This window comes from Chiloscyllium plagiosum, unplaced genomic scaffold, assembly GCF_037043375.1.
Source record: "Chiloscyllium plagiosum isolate Xiang-an unplaced genomic scaffold, Cpla_swu_hap1 HiC_scaffold_14, whole genome shotgun sequence".
NCBI lineage: Eukaryota > Metazoa > Chordata > Chondrichthyes > Orectolobiformes > Hemiscylliidae > Chiloscyllium > Chiloscyllium plagiosum.
Window position 1 is genome coordinate 27,363,728 of NW_028270152.1, and position 24,485 is coordinate 27,388,212.

The 24,485-nt window shown below is 39.5% G+C and overlaps 1 protein-coding gene across 5 annotated transcripts in view; it reads left to right on the forward strand.

Moving 5' to 3' along the window:
• LOC122558936 (POC1 centriolar protein homolog A-like) overlaps positions 1 to 24,485 on the forward strand; it is a 189,520-nt gene that overhangs the window by 145,739 nt on the left and 19,296 nt on the right. The window lies entirely within an intron of this gene.

Here is a 24,485-nt window from a genome sequence, read left to right on the forward strand (position 1 = left end):
GCTGACTTCTGCACATAACAGTTCTGTGATCCTACTGCTAAGATTGGTGGAACCTCTGGAATTTCAGAACAACAGTCTCTTGATCAGCAATCCTTAAGAATAAACTGTAAGATATCAGTTGTAATCTGAAAACCACTTTTGAGACGTTCAGAGAAGAATTATGACAAATTTGACTAATTTGCCCTCACATTTCAATAAAAATCTCTCAACCTCTGGTGCAGCACAAGAGCATTTTTAGGAATTCCACAAGATGGCTCCCTTCTGAACCAGCAGTGTGAGCACAACATCAACTTTTTTCTCTCAAATTTGCTTATTTTAATTTAGATCTCAATATATGAAGAGTCACTATCTGTGAACAGTATCATGTCATTTAAATAACCTTTACCTTTAGCATCTTATTTCTGATCTTTTAAAGGAAGAAATCTTTTGCAGTATTCAAAAACAAAAAGAGCATGGATGTGAATTGTCCATATTTCCTGTGCTCATGCCTAACTTTGGTTGCTTAAAATCTTAACTGAGTCTTCCTGTAATCAGTCTTTGGCTTCCTTTGTGAAAGTATACGTAGTAGACTAGTGTCTGCACATCTGCAGAAACTTTTCCGGCAATACAATTGAGTAACCATAGCGAAGCGGAATGATGTAACATTTGAATTGACTGCTATAAAAGAGGATTACTGGTGGCTTAAACAGTTTACTTAATTTTGACAGAAATTAATGTTTACAGATAAAGTTAGTGTATGTGGATCTTCTAATTACACAATTACATGATGCGGTGATTCATTGATTTGTAACTAGGGTAGAATTCTACTAACATTATGTGACTATAATGTTTGCAATCCTATCTCCCTATTCCAACATCATCATTAGTTGCCATTACAGTAAAATAAGACTGACATTGTCTTGTAAGTAAACATTAGAAGGCTTTATTAAACATTACTAAATGCAAAGGATTTTAATGGAGGACATCTTTTGGGACCTGACAGACTCAGGCATCAATTCCATTCAGGGATAAGATACTGTCAACCAAATCATTGTGAATATAGTTAAACTCTTTTGGTCACTATTTTGAAGTTGAACTTAAAAATAGCATAATGGAAGTATGTTTTGTGAATTGAGTGCTCAAACTTGCGCTGATAAAGTAATTCTGCATTTTAATTGTGTACAGGTATATTTTCTATTGGGGAAATGGATGTGTTGTGGGGTGGGTATGTCCTTTGAGTAATGTAGAACATGGATTTGTGTTTTCCCAGAGTTATCATTTCACTAGCTGCAGGCACAACAACAAAGTAGAACTCGATGCTTTTAAGGGTGGAATTTGGGGTTTGGACCATAACAGCCACCTCTCTGTACTCAAGCTCTCTTATATCATGCAAGGTAGAGAGCCCCAGGTAGGGGAGAGGGCGAAGGAGAAGGAAGGCTTAAATTTAAAAAAAAAAACGAATAACTGGGGTGAGGGGGTGGGTAAAATGAGTGACTGAGTAGGACATTGAGGGGTTGAATGAACAGTAAATCCTTTATTTCACGCATCCCCTAAATCAATCTTTAAATCATATAACCATGAATATTTTAATTCCAAACTTTGACCACTCTGTTCTCCCTCCCTCCCCCACCTGACCCTCCCAACAAGCCTGTTTCACTTGAGCCATGAATCTCCAGTAGAGTTCTCAGCTCTATTGGATGATATGTGTGCTATGTTACCTTCTAGGAAGGTGAGTGCAGATATATAGTGGGATGGCAGCTTGACTGCAAACAAGAACAGTTCCAAAGCTCCATCAGAAAGTACAATTGCATTATTGTTGACAAGAAAATTGACTTCTGGATCAAAATCCAAAAGAAGTTTTTCTGCCGTGCTGCAGGCTGGTTGGCAAATTAGTTTACTTTGTCATGTCATTCTAACCTTGCTCTTGGAAAGATCATCCTCCTTCTCCTGGTGATCTCCATCATTAACAAAGGCCTGCTTCTCCATGATTCTCTTTTGTAAGTTTAAAATAGCTCTTTTTTTTCTTTCTCCCTTTTTGGAGTTTCTTTTGCACACAAAAGGCCATCACTCATTAATTGTCGCAGTATCATTTTCTCAATGAAGTGTTTCCTGTGATCTTGAAGCTCTGGATATTTTCATATAAAAGAAACGTTTTTCTCCACTGATTTATCACTTTTGAATGAAGATGTTGGCTATCTCTGGAAAGGAATTTCAGAAGTCATTTGTAATTGTTCCTTTTCAGTTTTCTAGTCTTTAAGTTGTTTGAGTGGCATAGCTAAGAGTTTAGATCAGTCGCTATGATATTGCTAGACTGATTGAAACTTTTTTTCTTTGAACTGTTTGAGCTCCTTTTGACATTGATAGAATCATACAGTACAGAAAATGCCCTTTGGTCTATTAAGTTTGTACTACTGTCTAGTTCCTGCACTAGGACCATATCTTTGAATGTTACGACACTTCAGTGTTCATTTGAGTACTTTTAAAAAGTTGTAAGGTTTCCCAACTCAACTACCCTCCCAGAGAGTGCATTCCAGACCCCAGCCACCCTAAGGCTCAGTGGTTAGCACTGTTGCCTCACAGCACCAAGAACTCAGGTTTGATTCCTGCGTTGGGCACTTGTCTGTGGAGAGTTTGCATATTTTCTCTGTGTCTGAGTGAGTTTCCTCCGGGTGCTCCAGTTTCCTTCCACAATCCAAAGATATGCAGGGTAGGTGAATTGGCCATGTTAAATTGCCCAGTGTTCAGGGATCTGAAGGGTAGGTGCATTAGTCTGGGGTAAATGTAGAGTAGTAGGGGAATGGGTCTGGGTGGTGTAAATTTCGGAGGGTTGGTGTGGACTTGTTGGGCCGAAGGGCCTGTTTCCACACTGTAGGGTTACTATGATTCTATGAATCAAATCCTGTTTAACCGTAAAGAAAAACTGAAAGAACTATGGATGGTGGAAGTCAGGAACAAAAACAGAAACTGGTGGAAAAGCTCAGTGGGTCTGGCAGCACCTGTGGAGAAAAATCAGAGTTAACCTTTCAGATCAAGGGCCCTTCCTCAGAGTTGTCCATCAGTTTATTTTTGTCCCCTCTAAACCTCCTGCCTTTCACTTTTTATCCCCTCTTGCTACTGACCCTTCAACTAAGGGGCATAACTAATTTCTATTTACCCTGTCATGCGTGTCAGAACCTTTTACAAATCGATCAGGTCCTTCTGTCCTCCAAAGAAAACATCCCAAACTTATTCAGCTTCATAGCTGAAATATCCCGTGCCAGGAAACATCCGGGGGAGCAGTTTGGTATCCGAGAAAATGAAAGAACAATGCACCATCAAGCTACAGAAACCAGAGAACCTAATTGAAACCTACTTCCAGGATGAGTGAGCTGGGTTTTACTTCCTTCGATTGTATAATTTTGTCAGTTATGTGGCAAGCAGCCACTGGTTAGTGCAAGGTACATGTGATCCTTGTTATTTTTGCACTCTTTGAACTATTTGGTGACTGATTCGATAGATGCCATTCATCATGCTACAAATTAGCTGCATCTATGTTTCCTCAGCCAAATATTAGTATTTTTGGCAACTTCAGGTGATCCCACTTTCAAGTAATACCCTTTCTCAGGTCCTACTTACTTGTAGGTCGAAAGTAGCAGTCAGAGCATTGACATTGCATACTGATGTTAAGTAGTTTTTAATGCTTCAGTTAGCATGTGATATCCAAATGTTGTGTTTTGAAATCTCTTGTGATAGGCAGCAGGTTGGGAGGAATCCTGAGACACCTTTTTCTCGCTTTTCCGTCATCAGTTAGCTTTGTGTTTCAGAGTTCACATAGGCTGTTACATTGCCCTAAAATGCTTGACCATCTTGTGGGACAGCATTTAACCTGAGGTGGGCTCATGCTTTGTGCAGCTTCTCTTGGCAGACTATTGTGTTATGAGTGAGAGTGAGTAATTAATCTGCCCATTGGATACCTTCCAACCTTGAATGCCAGTGCATCCCATTGAGCAGATGATGGATAGAATGAATCTTTGCCTCTATTGATCACTGATTCTGTGCACTCATACTCATCCCCTCCCCACGTTGTGATTAATTGTGGATAATGTGTGCAGGCCAGGTCTGACCTCAGTCCTGAACATTGCATATGACCTCAGTGATTTCCACATTAAAGTGCATTAATCAGCATCACTGTTCAAGAATTGATATTATTTACTGTCAAAGAGTCAGTAGATTTTGAGAAGTGAGCAATACTTGGCCATTATAACTTCTTTCATCCTTCAAATGTCTGAAGTAGCTGTTCATATCTCAAGTGGATGTGACATTACGAGATCCAACAAAGATATTAGAGCAGATGTTTTGAGAATGCAAATGTATATATAGTTGTAAAGTAGAAGAAATTTTACTATGACAAATCACCCATGCTACCTGACAGCCCGCAGTAAGTGTTTCTTTCTTCCTTTCCCGCCTTACATTTAAATAGAGTCCTAATATCTTCAGCTGGAGTGGATGAAACTTGCTTTGTAGTTGACTGTTGACCTGGAAGATTTACCGTTTCTATGGCCATTTGGACCTAGAAGGCCCATGTCTCCAGAGAGAATCGTGAAATCCATAGACTTCCTACAGTGTGGAAACAGACCATTCAGCCCATTGAGTCCACACTGACCCTCTGAAAAGCATCTCATATGCCACAACAGGATTCAAATCCAGGGCCCCAGAACATTACCTGTGTCATTGGATTAATAGTCTAGCGATAATACCACTAGTCTATCACTTTTCCTTAAGAGGGTCATGCTCAGATGCAGGCTGTTTGACTTGGACTTTGACAGACTCTGACATCATAGGCAGAGGGCAGGTGAAGGGTCCAGGCGTATCTGGGGTATCCTGTGAAGAAACTTCTGAGTGTCCTACTCCCTATGGGTAAATGCTGAAACTACTGTGTCTCCCTGAGAGAAGGGGGCACTCATGTAGTGTCAAGGTCCCTCATACCCTTCCTCTCCCCTTATAATTGATGTTCATCATGTATGGCCACAGAGATGGTTTGCCAATCCATATAACTAGCTAGCAGGTTAATGAATATGCTGCATATAGGTCTCCATGAAGGAAGCTAGATGAATACACACCAAAGCCAGCAAAGTACTGTTAATGTTGGTAAGCTACCTCTGACAAACCTGCCTGCTGTTCCTGTGTCTGCCTGTGTACTTTGACAGAACCATTAATGGCGAAGACCAAAGGATCATCTGCTGACTTGGACTGAGCAGGTGCCTGGTCTCTGCCAGTCCTCTGAGTATCATAGATCTGAGGCATTTCTTCCTTGGCCAGCTGTGGAGACTTGTCAGTAATGTGTTCACCAGATTGTATTCCCAAATTTAGTCGAGAAAGTGTGTCTACTCCAGTGAAAGTCATTAAGGTGGTGGAAGGTGCAGCAGAAAGCCTTGCTGGTGCACCTCTGAAGGTTGACTTGTTTCCTTTGTGGAGGTGGAGCCAAGGATCTCTGATGCCAACTTTTGGGTGAAGGTTTACTGGGTGCCACTTGTCCCTGCATAAAAGAACAGAGCAAATTAGCTATGTAAGAGGGATAAAAACTTATGCAGGTTAACAATAAGTTAGCGTTGGTCATAATGAGAGAGCAGCGCAGCACAGCACAATGAAGGTTACTGGATTAGTTGCCCATGGGGTTCTTCATTTCTTCACATGAGCAGTGGCATTCATCTCTGGCCAAATCCAAAACCTTTTCCTGGCAAAAGGAGCTTTATGTCCACCAACTCTTGCTGGACTCTGCTCTCTTAGCTGGGTTGTGAGTCATTTTCTCCTGCAGTGGGGCAAAAGGAGGGATTGAATATGATGGAAGTAAGTGGGAGAGCTAGGAGTGATGATGCAGAAGCAATGTGGTGAGGTTTCCTCATAGAATGAGTAGGAAGCATAAGAGGCAGGCAGGGTTAGTAGTTTGAAAGGATGGGGTGGATGAAGCTAGTTGAATGGACGATATGGTGCCTGCAATAATGAGTTTGTAGTCCATGAGACTTAGTGAGATGTGTACCATAGCAGTGTTAGTGTGAGTGATGACCCTGTGAGTGCAAGGTCGCACAAAGGTGGTGGTGATCATCACCCTTGTGGAGTACAGAAGCTCATTAACCTTTTTCCTGTTCTGTGCATTGCTTTTCACCTGGGATTTTACACTGAGTACTGCACTGAGCCAGACTGCTGTAAGTTAGGTGGTGTGGTCTTTTTTGCCAGTTAGCAGAAAAGGACACTGTCCTTCTTTACACCACCGTGTCCTCTGACAACTCGAGGCCCCAGTTGGCAGACCAGTGATCTAACCTGCTTTTCTGGGTCATTTCCTTTGAGATAACATTGCCATATCACTGTGTGAAGTGCATTTCCTGATTTACAGCATCTGAGTTGATGCACAGCTGGGAATTAAGCATGGTGACATCAGTATGAACATCGCCAAGTCCCGACAGTGGCAAGCACTTCCACTCCTTCTGTCGTGTAATTCCATGAGATGGGTGCTGAATGAGATCAAAAGTGGAAAATTGCATGAGAAAAGTCACCATGGGCCATGGCAGTCTGGGTGCCTCAAGAAATTATTGCTAAAAACTAGGAAAATTCAGCTTGTACCATTTGCAGGTTTAGCTTTGTAATGATGTACATTCTTGGATTTTAATTCTGTGAACAACTTCTGTAAAATAATGTTGAAGCTTCCTATGCTGAATTTGTGATCATATACATTAGGAGGTTTTATGTTTGTTTTGAATTGATGTGGGAAATTTAGCTTTCAGGAAGTACAATTTCTGTACTTTATGCAAAATCAAGTAATCTGAAACTAATTGGATTTTAAGTGGGAATAGGAAAAGGGAGAAGTTTATCAATAGAATTTGACTTCACAATCACAAAGCTTATCTCAGGCTTGAATAGGCTATCTCCCTCCCACAGTCTTTTTGTTGAAGGCAATCTCCTATAGTAAAAGTAGGTTGCTTTATTACATTCGATTTGTGATAGGAACACACTCTGCAAGTGCTTGAACCATCTGTTATGTTTCAAATGGAAGGATTAGCTCTTCAATGTGCTTGTTTGGTTAAGAATGAATATCCGGTTGTGAGTAATTTAGTGTTACTGATAATGCTTTCCCAGAATTAATTTTTGACAGTGTCATAATGAAAGCTTCTTCATGACTGACAATATCCTGTTTTCATTTTAGTATCCCCAGATACAAATCTGAAACAACAAATAGCACATGACAACAAAAGATTTTTTAAAAAACTGATCTGTTGTTTTTTTAATAACATGATTAAACTCATTAAATTGCAGTGGAACCACCTTCATGTCAATTTGGCAAAGGCAATTTTTTATTATAATTTTAGCCTTGTGGAATCAATTTTGCTTTGGCTGTAATAAAGTATTCATTTGATGTTGCCTATTATTGTATTGCATCACCATGCCATACTAAATCAGTTGTGGTAGTTCATTATGTTTCGTAGTAAGTTATTTTCCTTCAAAAAATCCTCTTTAGATAAAGTTTTAGAAGATTTGAAAGTTGTAGCTTGCAAAAGCTGGGCATTTAAATTACAGTTAACGGGACACAAAAGTTATCTGATATATTAGTACTTTATCTTAAACTATATATATAACTTATACTCTTTTCTTTTTTTTTATTTGTAGTGCTATGTCATTAATTATTGCATCAAGAAAGTTTTATTTGGAGCATTATGTCCTGAAATAGATGAATTAGTGTTCCTGTTTCTACTTTTGTCTTCATTACCTCTATTTAGGCACAAATTGCACAGTAGTTGTGTTTCTTTGTAAACCTGTTGAATCTTCCCAGTGCCAGGCTGCTGTTTCTTTGCTGTGACCATTTTGTGCCGTATGTTGCCGTCTTCGTACTTGTTTTTCCAAGAGGGGTTTATGTTGTACACTGAAGTACTGGCAGGGTTGGTTGTCAGTACTTACTCTGACAACCTTACTACATGCCATGGGTGTTTTGGAAGGATAGCAGATCAATTACCAACCTCTTTGGCCACTTTATGAATGTGTGTTCCATGCATGAAGACATGGAGAAGGACTTGAACCCAGAGTTTCTGCCTTCAAGGCAGGGACAAGGCTCACACAGACCCAGGAAAGCTTTAAGTTTTGCTTTCAGTTGATTGGGAAAGTTTTTGCTGGCTTCTGGAACCAGCTTGAGTTCTCTGCTGCTAGAGTGAAGTCTTACACAGCGGTGCTTCCTCTAAGATCAAAAGAGGCAACTTTATTCTTCTGGAGTGGAGAGAGGCATCACTTGAGAATACTAATTTATAACTGTGTTGCTGAATTGCCTTTGTTGAAAAGTCTGGTGCTGGAAAAGCACAGCAGGTCAGGCAGCATCTGAGGAGCAGGAGAGTCAATATTTCGGGCATAAACCCTTCATCAGGAATGTTGGGGGAAAGGGGGCTGAGATAAATTGGGGGTGGAGATGGGACTGTGGGGAAGGTAGCTTGGAAAGCGATAGTTAGGGGGTGATTGTGAAAGGTCGATGGGTAGGGTGGAGTGGATAGGTGGGAAGTAGGACAGATCAAGAGGGCAGTGCCAAGTTAGAGGGTTGAATCTGGGATGAGGTGGGGGGAGGAATGGTTTGGAAACTCGTGAAGTCGATTTTGATGTTGTGTGGTTGAAGGGTGCCAAGGTGGAAGATGAGGCATTCTTCCTCCAGTTGTCGGGTGGCTTGGATTTGGCAGTGGAGGAGGCCCAGGACTTGCAGCTCCCCCAGGAGTGGGAGTTGATGTCGTCGGCCACAGGACAGTGGGGTGGTTTGATGTGTCAGCCACAGGGTGGTGGGGTAGTTGCTGAATTGCTTTTGCCAAGGGTCTTTATGGGATGCCTCCTATGTCGACGCAGTTGATGATTAGGAGTTAAATAGTTCATTATCTTGTTAAGTATTTTCAAGGTGTAACTTTATGCCAATTCTTCCTCTTGTTGTATTTTAACTGTGTTCAAAGAATAATTGTTTTGATTAAAACTTGATAGTGGACCAATCAAATCATATTTGGAACACAGTGCCTTACCTTACACTTGTCTTTACAAAATATAAAAGTTAGTGTCTCGGCTATCTTTAAAATATAATTTGGGGTGGGGGCGTGGAGGGATCTGATCTGGTCTATAACACTTGCTAAATTATATCAACTAGAAGATACATAGTAGGTTTGCTGAATTGTCCTAGATTCTAGAGTCCCTGTGAATTGCTGAACTTGTTGTGAACAGAAAAGCTACAAACATATAAACAATTTTGCTTATGGAAGTCATTTCGCAACTTCACATGGACATCAGAGAAAAAGTATATATTTTTCAGTTTTTGTTTGAAATGTTTTTGCGGAAACTATTCATTTCATTTCAGGTAAATGCTAGAGATAAGATGAACATAATGCTGCTTGGCATTGAGGCAGCCTTTGAGTGACTGTCATCAAGGAGCCCAAGCAAAACTAGTGTCAAGGAGCATAAAGTTTGTGGTTGAAATTGCTTCCCTCAGGAGAGTTTATCTTGCTGTTGGAGACCAATAACTGCACCCCCAGGTTATCTTACAAGATCTCTTAAGGGAAGCATGACAAAAGTTTGACAAAACCATTTTCAAATATTTCACTATAATGCTCAGGTTTGGGAATTTATCTGATGATTTTTGAAGTCTGCCCCTTCACTCATAATAACTTGTATGTTTGTCATGCCTTTAATTAATGAAATCACCAAGGCACTGCACTTGAGTATTTTAACACAAAATTTGGCATGGAGAGCTAAATGTAGAGATCTTAGGATAGATGACCAAAAGGCTTTATCAATAAGCTAGGTATGTAGGGGTTTCTTGAAAGAGAGCTAGACAAATAAGTTGATGGAAGGAGTTCCAGATCTTAGCACTCACACAGCTGAAGTACAACTAGCAGTGCTGGAGTGATTTGGGATGAAACTGGGGGATGCTGAAAAGGCCAAAATAATACAAACATCTCAAAGATTGTTGGCTTGAAATAATTTACAACAATAGACCGATTAAAGCCACGAGAAATTTGAAAACAAAGATGAGAATTTTTAAAATCAATGTGTTGTTTGACCAAGTTCTGCATTAATGATGCAGCATTTATACTGCCAAGTGATACATAACATTCATATGATATACTGTTGGAAAGTGCCAGCAAATAATTTTATGCAGATATAGTTTGACATGTGTTAAAGTATTGTTGTAAGTAATTCATGGTGTTTATAATTGAATTGCTGGAATAGATGGTTCCATTCTAATGAAGCAAATCCTACAAAACTTAACTCCAAGTCAGAGGATCCAATCACATGTTTGGGATCCTGTTCATGCAATTAGCACAACACCTTGTAATATGTCCTAATTCTCGGATCACTTCATTTTCTATAGTGAACTACATATCATATATGCAATTCACATTTTCAGTTCCTATGAAATATTCCTTGGTAATCTGTGAAGATAAAGATTGTGGCTTCAAGCCCCAATCTACAATTTAAGCACGTAAGTCAGATTGATACCCCAATGATGGAGTGATGGATTTTATGGTCTCTGGTTGGCAAGAATGGCAACAGGGTCAGGATGACTCTCCATCTTTGTCCCAATGAAGAGGTTTTGCAGTGGTAGGTAGAAGTTAGGCTGCTAATTTGCAAAATTAAGACCCAATTTGGAGCCATTTATGAGTTGCTGGCATTTTGCCAATGGCAGAATGGCCCGTATTCCTTGGGGAGGCATCAGCTTCCTGCTGCAGTCTGGGGCAATCTAAGGCAGAGACTCTCTGGCCCAGTGAGAGGACACAGGCAGGAAAGACTGTCTGGAGGATCTTCCTCTTTGTCCTGTGGAGCTATTGCCCTTGATCCCTGAAATGTTATTTTTTATGTTGTCTAAAGGTGCCTCTACTTTAAGGTCTAACCAAAATTCTATACAGGTTCAATGTAACTTCTTGCTTTTCAGTTTTATGCCTCGAGAAATGAACTGCTGTATTCTAAGGACTTTGTTAACATGTCTTGTTACTTGGTGTATTTGTAACCCTAGATTGTTCTGTTCTTTTATAAAAGAAAATTACTGCAGATGTTAGAGATTTGAAATAAAAATGCAATATGCTGGAGAAACTTAGCAGGTCTGGCAACATTTATAAAGAACAAAATAGAGTTAACACTTCAAGTACAATATGACTTCAGAATTCCCTCTGCTCTTCATCCTCATTTCGACATAAGAAGTAGGAACAGAAGCAGACTGTCCCAGCACCTCCAGACGGCTCTGCCCCTCCAGACATCTCTACCACTCAGTAGGATTGTGACTAATCTGACATTCCTCATGTCCACTTTCCTGCTCTTTCCTATAACCCTTAATTTTCCTACTGATCAAGGTTCTATCTATCTCAGCCTTAAAAATGCACAAAGACTCAATGACAATATCTCTGTCAACTGTTTGTTTATCTCCCACGATGTGCCTTTCCACTATTATTATCATTTGCAAATTTGGCTACAGTACGTTCGCTTCCTTCCTCCAGGTCATTAATATATATTGTAAACGATTGCATTGCCAGCACTAGTCCCTGTGGAACCCCATTGGTCATAGGTTGCTAAACTGAAAAAAAAAACTTTATTTCCACTCGCTGTTTCCTGCCCATTAGCCACTTCTGTATCCATGCTAATATTCTACGTCGAGCACTGTGTGCTCTTGCCTTACCTTACAATTTAACCTTTTGTGTGGTACTTTGAAGAACCCTTTCTGGAAGACTTCAGTGGCGAAATCTTCTTCAACTGTGCAAGGTGCTGGTGAGACCACATCTGGAGTACTGAGAGCAATTTTGGTTCTGCTCTATCCCATCTGGTTGAGACTTCCTCAAAAAACTCTAATAAATTAATCAGACATGATTTCCCTTTCCAGAAGCCATGCTGACTCTGTGTGATTAGATTATGATTTTCCAAATGTTCTGCTATTGCTTCCTTAATTGATTCCAGTACATTTCCAACAATGAATGTTAGGCCAATTCACCTATAATTGCCCACTTTCTGCCCCCCTACCTTTTTGAACAGAGGAGTCACATTGGTAGTTTTCCAATCTTTTCGTACTTCTCCAGAATACAAGATTTTGGAAAAGTACAAACATTACATCCCTATCTCTAAAGCTATCTTTTTTAGGATCCTGGGATGAAAGCCATCAGTGCCCGAAGATGTATCTGCCTTCAGCCCATTAATTTTTCTAATACTATTTCTCTAATGATGCTGATGATACTTAATTCCTCCCCCGTTTTTCTTTAGTATTAATTGGATGTTCACAGCATTTTCCACTGTAAAGATTGATGTAAAATATGTGTTTTAAATCCTCTGCCTTTTCCTTGTTCCCCTTAACTGTCTCCCCAGATTCATTTTCTAAGGACCTGGTGTTCACTTTGACCCCTCTTCTTTTTTTTTATATATTTGAAGAAGCACTTGTCTATTTTTATAGTCCTTGCGAGTTTGCCCTCATAGTTTATTTTCTCTCTCTTTATTATCTTTCTTGTCCTCCTTTGCTGGATTCTGAATTTATCCCAGTGTTTGGGGCTGTTATAGAGATGTACAGTTGTTACTGATTTTTGTCTCCTTATGACCTCTATCTTTCAACTTCATACTCTCCTTAACTTCCTTAGTTAGTCATGTTTGGTTTATCTCTCTCAGAATTTTTCCTTCTTACTGGGATTTTTGCTGAGAGTCATGAATTACCTCCTTAAATGTATGCTCTCATATCAGTTTGGAAGTGGAGAGGATTCAGGGATAAAGGTGCAGGTGTTCTGTGGTCTGGAAACTCAGAAACATCAACGTCCCTCAGGTCCTGCTGAATTTGACAGGAGAAACTGATCACAAGTATTCGTCCTCATTTTCTAACCGTAGCCAACCAGAGTAGTGATTGGAATCATTGGGGAGATGTGGCAGGGATGAAAGCTATGGGGCTGTGGAGATCATAAACTTTGAAGGAAGGAGAGCAAAGATAGAAAATTAATGTAATCACTAGGGAGTTAAACTGCATCTTGGAATTGGGGTGGTGGTGTTGGAGAGGTCAACCAGAGAATTGGTTCTGACAAGCAAGTGGAAATGAGCCAGCTAATACAGCAGTCCTTGCCTTCTGTTAACTGTCTCTCTGGGAAGGTAAATTCTCCATTTAAAAACTTACCAACGTGCAGAGGCTTCTGGGACTTCTTTCCCCGACAGGTATATAAGTTGAGTGTTTGCTACAGCCAAGACCCTACACCTGTAGGACCTCCTCTAACCTTACACCATGAGAGGGAAAACAGGTAAGCTTTTTTTTTTTCTCTTTCGTTTCTTCGTAAAGGAAGTTAGCAGGGATGGCAGTGCAATGTTCCTCCTGTGGGATATTTGAGATGAGGGACACCATTCGTGTCCCAGCTGAGAACACCTACAGGAATTGCACCCAATAGGGAACTGGAACTGGATGAAGTCAGGATCATTCGGGAGGCAGAGACAGTTATAGATAAAAGTTACAGGGAGGTAGTTACTCCTAGAAATTAAGATACTTGGGTGACTGTTAAAAGGGATAAGAAGCAGTCAGTGCAAGGATCCCCTGTGGCCATTCCCTTGTACAACAAGTATACCATTTTGGATACTGTTTGTGGGGGGTACGACACACCAAGGGTTAAGCCTTGCGTACAGATCTATGGCACAAAGTCTGTCCCTGATGCTCAGAAGGGAAGGGGGGAGAGGAGTAGAGCATTTGTCATTGGGAACTCCATAGTTATGGGGACATATAGGAGGAACGAAAGAGACTCACGGTTGGTGTGTTACCTCCCAGGTGCCAGGGTCTGTGATGTCTCGGATCATGTTTTTGGGATTCTTAAGGCAGGAGGGAGCAACCCCAAGTCGTGGTCCATATAGACACCATTGACATAGGTAGGTAAAGCAATGGGGATGTAAGGCAGAAATTCAGGGAGCTAGGGTGGAAGCTTAGAGATAGAACAAAGAGTTGTTATCTCTGGTTTGTTACCTGTCCCTCTTCGGGAGGGTTTAAACTAATTCAGCAGGGCAATGGGAACATGAATTGTAGCTCCAGTGTACAGGAGATTGAGAGTAGTGAGGTCATGAATAAGGTTTTAAGTTTGCAGGAGTGTACCAGCAAGCAGACAGGTGATTTGAAGTGTGTCTACTTCAGCGCCAGAAGCATCCAGAATAAGGTGGTTGAACTTTCAGCATGAGTTGGACTTTGATGTTTTGGCCACTTTGGAGACATTGATAGAGCAGGGTCAGGACTGATGTTGTAGGTTCCGGGATTTAGATTTTTCAGTGTAAGATCAAGGAAGGTGGTAGAAGAGGCGGAGGTGTGGCATCGTTAGTCAAGGACAGTATTATGGTGGCAGAAAGGACGTTTGATGAGGACTCATTTACTGAAGTAGTAAGGGCTGAAGTCAGAAACAGGAAAGGAGAAGTCACCCTATTGGGAGTTTGCTATAGGCCTCCGAAAAGTTTCAGAGATATAGAGGAAAGGACTACAAAGATGATTCTGGATAGAATTGACTGGAAATGCTATAGTTGGTGTACTTTACATGGGTCAATTTTTGGCCAATATGTGCAGGAGGATTTTCTGACACAGCATGTAGACAGGCCAACAAGAGGCGAAGCCACATTGGATTTGGTACTGGGTAATGAACCAGGCCAGGTGTTAGATTTGGGGATAGGTGAGCACTTGGGTGATAGTGACCAGAGTTTGGTTACGTTTACTTTAACAGTGGAAAGGGATAGGTATATATCGCAGGGCAGGAGTTATAGCTGGGGGAAAAGCAATTATGATGTGATTAGGCGAGATTTTAGATACATAGGATGGGGAAGGAAACTGCAGGGGATGGGGACAATTGAAATGTGGAGCTTGTTCAAGGAATAGCTATTGCGTATCCTTGATAAGTATTTACCTGTCAGGCAGGGAGGAAGTGGTCGAGCGAGGGCACCATGGTTTACTAAAGAAGCTGGATCTCTTGTCAAGAGGAAGAAGAAGGCTTGTGTAAAGATGAGACGTGAAGGGTTTAGTTAGGGTGCTTGAGAGTTACAAGTTAGCCAGGAAGGACCTTAAGAGAGCTAAGAAGAGCCAGGAAGGGACATGAGAAGTCTTTAGCAGGTAGGATCAAGGAATACTGTAAAGCTTTCTACAGGTATGTCAAGAATAAAAGAATGCTGAGGGGAAAATCAGGCCAGTCAAAGACAGTAGTGGGAAGTTGTGCGTGGAGTCCGAGGAGATGAGAGGTGTCAAATGAATATTTTTCGTCAGTATTTACACAGGAAAAAGACAATGTTGTCAAGGAGAATACTGAGATACAGGCTATTAGACTAGATGGGATTGAGGTTCATATGGAGGATGTGTTAGCTGTTCTGTAAAGTGTGAAAATAGATATGAGAAGTAAAAACCTGAATAGACTTTAGTTACTGGTGGTGTACCGCAAGCATTTGTTTTGGGGCCACTGCTGTTTGTCATTTTTATAAGTGACATGGATGAGGGTGTAGAATTTGTGGATGACACGAAAGTCGGTGGAGTTGTGGACAGTGCCGAAGGATGTTGCAGTTTACAGAAGGACATAGATAAGCTGCAGAGCTGGGCTAAGAGGTAGCAAATGGAGTTTAATGCGGAAGTGTGAGGTGATTCACTTTGGAAGGAGTAACAGGAATGCAGAGTACTGGGCTAATGGTAAAATTCCTGGTTGTGTGGTCGAACAAAGATATCTCTGTGTCCATGTGCATAGATCCCTGAAAGTTGCCACCCAGATTGATAGGGTTGTAAAGAAGACGTACGATGTGTTAGCTTTTATTGGTAGAGTGTTGGAGCCGAGTTCTTGTTGCAGCTGTACAAAACTCTGGTGTGGCCGCACTTGGAATATTGCGTACAGTTCTGGTCACCACATTATAGGAAGGATGTGGAAGCATTGGAAAGGGTGCAAAGGAGATTTACCAGGATGTTGCCTGGTATGGAGGGAATGTCTTATGAGCAAAGTCTTAGGGACGTGATACTGTTTTCGTTAGCGAGAAGAAGGTTAAGAGGTGACTTTAATGAGACATACAAGATGATTAGAGGTTTAGATAGGGTGGACAGTGATAGCCTTTTTCCTCGGATGGTGATGGCTAGCATAAGGGGACATAGCTTTAAATTGAGGGGTGATGGATATAGGGCAGCTGTCAGGGGTAGTTTCTTTACTCGGAGAGGAGCAAGGGCACAGAATGCCCTGCCTGCAACAGTAGTGGACTTGCCAGCAGTAAGGGCATTTAAATGGTGATTGGATAAACATATGGACGATAATGGAATAATGTAGGTTAGGTTGGCTTTAGGTTGGTTTTACAGGTCGGCGCAACATCGAAGCCAAAGGGCCTGTACTGTGGTTTAGTGTTCTGAGGCTTCAAAAGACCTGTTTGCCAATATTAACTCTAAAATGGAGATTAAATTTGAGGCACGCACCCTCATGATCATCTTTAAATCATCTACTCAGCTCCTGGGAGCAAGCTGGTTGTCTGTCTCTCTTGCTTCTTCCATTCCACCTCAGTTAAAACACATATAGTGGGCAGATTTGGATAAGGTTTAAGATTTTTTAAATGTTGACATTCCATTCAGCCTAGTTCACCTATTTTGGGGTTTGAACATCTCCCTCTATTTTTTAATATAATATGTGGTCTTGTTCTTTCTATCACATTGTGTTACCCCACATTTATTGATATTGAAGATCGTTTTGCTACCTTATCCAGGATCCATGGACATGCACACTAAGGTCTCTCTGATCCTCTTTATTTACTTAGGGTCTAAACATTTAGCATATATTTCCCTGCCTTGTTTGTTCTCCCAAAATGCATCACCTCTCACTTTCAGGCTTAAATTCCATTTGCCACTGTTAAGGTCTGCTCTTTACTCCCCTAATTTCTTTTATAAGTAACTTCTTATACTTTCTGTATTCCTCAAGGGCATCCACTATTTTGATTCTTCAGTGTGTGCCTTAAGTTCCTTTTTCTTACCTTATCCAATCTTGTACATCCATTGATGTCCAAGGTTCTCTGGATGTGTTTAGCCTATCCTTCACCTTCACTGGAACACGTCAGCCTTGCACTCTCACTGCTCCCACTGCTTTGATGTGGATTTTCTTGCAAGTACCTGCTCCCAGTTCACTTTGACTGCATTCTTATCAAAACAATCTTCCCTGAATTCAGAACTTATTATTTCCAGTCCATTTTTGACCTTATCCAGAATTGCCTGAAATCTTATTGAATTATTGTCACTACCACAAAAATGTTCCCCTACTGCCTTATCTACAAGTTGTCTGACTTTGTTCCCTGAACCTAGGTCCACCCTTGTTGGACTTTATATGTGCTGACTTAAAAAGCTCTTCTGGACGCAGTTGAAGAATTCCACCCCCTCTAAGCCTTTTACAGTTTGTCTATCCCATTTAATATTTGGGTAATTGAGTAATCCAGAGATGAAAACTTTTAATCTTCTGCTTTTTAATTTGCCTCCTTCCCTAAATTTTTGCTGCTGTGAGACCTCATCCTCCTTTCTACCGACATCATTGGTCAAAATGTGAACCATTGTCTCCCTCCTGAAGCTTGGGACTTTAATCCCAAAATTGCTCCTTGGATAGAGTTACCATTGTGACTCAATTTGGTGGACAGGCCCACCACTTGTGACATTAAATTCTGCCTCTTATAATCTATGGGCACAATATAAATTCCAGTTCAGCCTTAGAATTTGGACATCCTGCCAAATTTAAAAACTTCAAAAATAAGAGCTCTAGTTCTTCAAGTCTGCAGAGAGATATCTGTTACTCAGCCATGACGTGATGAATAATAACAAGGAAATATTGCATAGAATGTTATTGGGCAGTTTGCCTCCTAATCTTCAGACCTGCTAATACCTAGAATAGTGCCCTTGTGGCCTGATTAATGTTTGGGTAGCTCAATCAGTCAACCTGGTGTTATGGATCAGACCAGAACTTCTCAAGGTATTGTAAGAAGGTAGCCTAGACCCTAAGTTTTTTTTTAATTTTAAAGGCAAATGTGTCTGTTCCCTATGCGATGCGACTGGTCAAACTGTTCGACATTAAGCAAAACACAATTTATTTAAACACTGGTTAAAATATAACTGAAGAAAGAGGAATTTAGAATAACTTAACTCTATTGGAAACTTAACAGAATAATAGATACAGTAATTATCATTAATTAACTGTTCCAATATATTAACATCCCATAAAAACACCCTTTGGCAAAAGGGAAAAGTCAGACACAGATTTTCATATGCAGTTCTCCAATCCAAGAGGACAAAACATCAAGCGAAAATTCAGAGAGAGTAGCAGCCTGGAGACATTCACTGAAGCTTCCAACTCTTTTGAGACCCCAATAGCTTCTGCTTAAAGCTAAACCTGAAAACTGGGGGGAAAAAAACTATAAAGGCTGGTCTGTCAGAGCTGGCCACACCCAGGCTGCTTCTATTGTTCCAACTTTTTTATAAAAGAACAATGCAACGGCCTGTCAAGCTGTTTACTCAAATCGTCCTCAGCAAGTGGCTTGTCATCTCTGCCTTACCACCTTTCTTCAAAAATAAACTGGGATGAAATAACCTCTTGAAAGCTACATTATTGTCACACTGGTCTGGTTCCTTTATGTGATTTATTATTTACAGTAATTTCTTAACCTATGACATAATCAAGAATTTCACTTGTCGAAAGACATCTCTAAACCTTTTTTATTTCAGGACACAAAGTACATAGTTTTAGAAATGGGTTCAAATATCACTATTTATGTGGTTAATAATATTTATCTGGGTTGGTTTGGAGCAAGAAATAAATGTGGAAATTACTTTTTTAGGGAATTGTTTTTGCTTCCTGTAATTGTATTTGAAACAACTTAAGCTACGCCTTGAGACAAAATGCATTTTTATCTTTCTCACCTTGATGAAGCACTTAGCTATCAAACATTGTAGCTTTGCCTTTCCCTTATCAATTTGTGGACTAATTAAGATCCTGTCTTAAAGATGATATATAAATGCAAGCTATTGATGTCATGAGGAGAGTGAAAAGCTTCACATTAATATGTTTAGAGATCTAAGGTTTTTTGTGAGACATATTGCAAAGTAGGAGGAACATGAGTTTGTATCTGCCAATAGGCGTTGGCTATCAAATTTGGAGATGCTGTTCCAGTCCACAACATGGTCATTCGACTTGATAAACGCACAATTTAAGAACAGTATTATTTTTTGACTGCCTTATTTTCGTACAATAGACATGTGTGTCGTACACATTGCATGTTGACTTTATTTATATAAAACAAAATTCAACACCGTTGATCTGATTATACATAATTAAGTTGTGACAAATGAATCACAGACTAATAAGTTGAAAAGCATTTTGAAAAAACGTGTTTTGTACAACAATGTCTTCCAGAAAAACTCTCTTATTGCGTTCATTAACTTCTTAAATTGTTTCATTGAAAATGCAGAAGCAACATATCAGATTTAATAAAAGAAGCATTAAATTTGGTCTGACATAGAAGCTGGGCATATTTTCAGTCAGGGTGGACCCAGTTCTTTCCTACCCATTCTTGATTCAGACCTCATACAATGGTACGTGGGAGAGTATCAAAAGTGGAAATTCATCTGCCATTTTAAAAAGTAATCATGAGCAGTTGAGTTTATTAGCAAGCCAACAGTATGCTGGTGCAAATAAAATGCTAACCTGACTATTATGTAGTTGGCATGGGCAATCAAAACTCGCTAATCAGGCAGAAGTCTTTTTAACTACTTTGTAAAAGGTAAGGGGGAGGTGCTGTATGTTATGGCAAGATGGTACTACCCCCAAAATATTGGGCCATCTTCATTTGTTGTTGTCCACCTGGCCATAAAGCCCTCCCACCAGGCTCCCCGATCCATCCTCGTCCAACATCCCAGAATTATCTTTGTCCAAGCCTGATGAATGTCTTCTTTCCAGAGGCTCTTTGTTGTGCTCACATTGTCCATTACTCAGTTACAGCTCTTTCTAGAGCTGCGACTTAACAAGAGGGCAGAACTTATTCCCATTAATAGGCACAAGTCTGATGCATCCTCAACGCTCTCCAGCGCCACCTTGTTGAACATTGGCTGGTGCAGTGCTGACGTTTCTAGGATCTCTCCTTGTAAAATTCAGTCTGTAGTTTATAGTGTGTTGGGCTGTCAGCAGCAAAGAAATTTTAAAAAATGAATTGTATTTGGTTTCTTAGTACTTATTTCAGTTTACTTTAACAAATACAAATGTTATTTTTGTCGAACCAAGTACTGGCAGAATTTGCGAATGACACAATACATTAAAAAGGCATTCTGAGTTGATATCAGAAACTTAGCATAAACACATGTTTTATATTTGTTTGTTTGATAACTTCCAGGTACCCATTAGATAGGTTTATTCACTATGGAATAATTTATAGGTTGCAGATGTACACTATTTCCTGTTACCTTTCCATAGGCTTTGAAATAGTTTAACATGCCAGATATTTTTGTGAAGGCAGGGGAGAAAATGCATCTTCAAACAGAACAGACCATGACAGGAAAGACCAGAGGTCAATCCAGTGAAAAGCACACGGTTAGTTTGAAGCTAGAAAACTGATTTGAAGCCCTGACTGAACTCTGTCATCCTGCGATTTTTACTAATATAGGATCTACAAGAAGAAATTGAATGATATGAAATGCAATGAAATGATTTTTGAATGGGCTATGATTGGTGATTCAGATGTCCTGAATCAACCAAGATATCTGAATCAACCAAAATGTGACTAAATGTTTCAAATTTGAAACAAATATCAGTATTGCTGCTTTCTGTAAATATTGATTATTTCCATCTTGGAATGTGACTTGCTTGCGTGTGCTTAAGCTCTCAGCTGGTCAACAGATGTGAAGATCATTTACTTAGAATGAGCAGAACAACTAGCAGTTTTAATTAAGGTGGGGGAATAGTCTCATGGGGAATTTTAGTTTTGCAGTTTATCACATGCATTCTCAAATGAAAAGAAACTCATTTTTTTAAACTGTGTCCAAATAGGTAATTTCTTTCTATATGGCAATACAGCAATGGTAGGAATTTTGTACTGCAAATCCTTGATGACAACTGACTAACCTGCGATAGAATTGTGTACTGTGATCTGTCATCCGTATATTTGTGTTTTTCTTGTAAAACACACTTCAGAGCTTTCAGTGGCATTAATTTATTATAATTATGTTTGTGCCTCTGATATATAAATGTTTCATTGATTAAAATATATATCCAATTAGTCTACTTTCCATATTTTTCAGACACTCTTTGAAATAGCAGGAATTTACATCATTGAAAGCAGTAGGGTTTGTGATGGTCTTGTAGTTTAATCTAAATAAATTTTAAAGTTGAGTTGTCCTTGATGTTGGTTATGTGGTTTGTTGGCTGCTGAAAAGAATTGTTGGAAAAGAAGGAATTAGAGTATATCTGCAGATTGTGACATATGCTTTTGCATATATCCAACAAATAAGTGAATCTCTGTTTTCAGCCATGACATTCCATAATCACAATAGTAGTCAGCCCCAATTTTCTATCCCATAATGGTATGTTTTACTGATCTTACAACTGGGCACAATGGATCAAGTTGGTGATACAGACTGTGCTACAAAAATGCACAGGAGTTTAAGACATACCCACACTAGGGCACAAAATGGTTTCTTTTTTGAGGGCTCATCTTGACGACTGCTTTTTGATTTTGGGAGACTGCTCCATGGTTTTAAGGGGCTACTTTTTCATTCGCTCCGTCCCTTGTATCAGGTGATGCAGGAGGAAGCGAGGACTGCAGATGCTGGAGATCAGAGTCAAAAATGTGGCACTGAAAAAGCACAGCAGGTCAGGCAGCATCCGAGAAGCGGGAGTCGACATTCTTCCTGATGAAAAGCTTATGCTCAAAATGTCGACTCTCCTGCTCCTTGCATGCTACCTTCCCAGCTGTGCTTTTCCAGCTATCAGATGATGCAGTCAAGTTGTAATATTAAATTATGTAACGTGCGTCCTTAATTAAAATCAGGGTTGCATTCTTGCAAATTGCCACTTATATGAAAAAACTTTCAGTGAAAATATTAACTCTCATTGGAATCATTGTTAAAATTGAGATATAGTTTGTAGGGTTTTCCTTAGCAGAAACAAATTGAGATACTTGGCTTTAAATGGCTAAATTGCCCCATTAATTGAGTAAAACATGCTATGTTAATTTAGTGTGAATTACCTGTGTTATGCTTTATTTGCTATATCAAAATGGCAGCCAACCACATTTCATACAGATGATTCACATTTTATACGTCGATGCCCATTTTTGGAATGATTTTTACAGGCTTCAAAGGTGCACTTCAAAATCGATTTCTCCGATATCTCTTATCATTAGCAATACTTAGGACTCAGGTTCAGCATTTCACTTTTTGTGGAGGGAAATAAAATTCAATTTTAATAATATCTAGACAAAACAGTACACTGGTTTGACAGTCATTTGTTGAGAATATAAGTTGACAGTTTCAATGTCTGTTTCCAAAGACAGAAGTGAATTGGCAGGGTATTGAAAAAAAATATCATTAGTTGGGGCAAGTTGCTAAATTTCAGAATTTTAATCAATCCATAAGATCTTATACACTTGAATCATTTAATTTAGAAGAGATTAAAGCAACTTAGTTAGACAATCTCAATGTTTCAAGGAAGAATCGTGATGGTTTTGACAGAGGAAAATTGCATTTCAACAATTCATTTGAGAAGGTTGAACAAGTAGCTCACACTATGGATAAAGGAGAGCCTGTAGACATACTACATTTGGATTTCTAAAGAGGGTGAATTTTGGTAATTGAAAAGGTAATTGTGAATATTGAAAGCTCATGGTGTAATGGCTAAAATTTTGACATGGATATTGGCTGGCTGACAGAAAACTGTGTGTTAAACTATCTGCCTAATTTAATAGAATGTGATGAATGAAGTCTTGCAGGGATATGAGCTCAAATATTTAGAATTTCCATCAGAGATATAAATGTGGGGGATGAAGGAATGACAGTTAAATTTGCAGATAATCTGAAGATAGGTAGGAAAGTATTAAGAACATAGAAGGAAATTGCAGACAGATACAAATAGGTTGAGAAAATTATCTAACAGATGAAGTATAACATAGGAAAATGTGAAGTTGTTCATTTTGGAAAAGAAGAATTAAAACACAGTGTATTATTTAAGCAGAGAATGACTGCAGAATCACAAGATGTGAACGGATGTCCGTAAGTCTCAAAATGCAAGCATACAGGCACAGTATGTAATCAAGAGGCTAATAGGATTTGATCCTTCATAACGAGAGGAACTAAACATAAAATAAGAGCTATGCTTAAGTTATACAGGGCATTGGTGAGATGACATCTCAAATATTGTGTGCAATTGTGGGTCTCCTTATTTTAAGAAGGATGTAAATGCATAGGAGGCAGTTCAGAGAAGGTTTACTAAATTGACACTGGGAATGAATAAGCTGGATAAGTTGGAGAGACTCAGTTTATTCCCACTCGAGTTCAGAAGAATGTGATGAGTGACACAATTTAAAAATATATGATTCTGAATGTTCAAGGTGGACGTGAACAGGATGTTTCCTCCTATGGGTTAAAATGGGGCATTGTTTTAAAATCAGAGTTGCCCTTTCAGGGCAGAGATGCAAAGAATTTTCTCTTTGGAACTCTACCTCAGTGGGTAGTGGAAGCCGAATCATTGAACATTTTTAAGACACAGATGGGGAAGGCCACTTAGGACTGAGATGTGAAATTTCTTCACCCTGAAGAGTGGTGAGCCTGTGAAATTATTTGCCATAGAAAGCGATTGAGGCCAGAACATGTAATGTTTTCCACAAAGGAGTTAGATGTCGTTCTTAAGGCTAAAGTGATCAAAGCGTATGGGAGCAAGCAGGTAAGAGTAATGAGTTGATTGAGCAACCATGATCATATTGAACGGCAAAGCAGGCTCAATCGCTGAATGGCCTTCTGTTCTTATTTTCTACGTTTGTATGTTCCACGTGAAATGAAAAGAGCAATTCTGCTATTTCTAAACGCAAAGCACCTCGATATTTACTCTTACTGATCTTAAACTCTCCCAATGCAAACAAATTCCTATCATCAACCTCATGAAGTCTTATTATAGTAGTTTTTTTTAAAATTGTGGCTCCGCAAATACTGACACAATAACCATTAAACTTCTCCATCCCACTCCATTCACACAAATCAAAACTCATATGCCAGTAGTTTAAAATCCAAACTCTGAAATAAATGATCTTAAAATATGTAAACTACCCACCTTGTGTCACATAGTGCATGACTTACCATCACCAAGAGTTTATAAGGATATGTTCAGACACTGAAAAAGAGCCACACTTTTCATTTTTAGGCAAAACTTTGAAAATAGCTCAGTTCTTCAAGAATTATTCATTCAGGAAAGAAAGTTGAGCAGCAAATTTCGTGATTGATTTTAAAAATCAGTTGACACAAATGTATCAATTGAAATAAATTCTAACAGTTTTGAATGAAATGTTTGGGATAATTA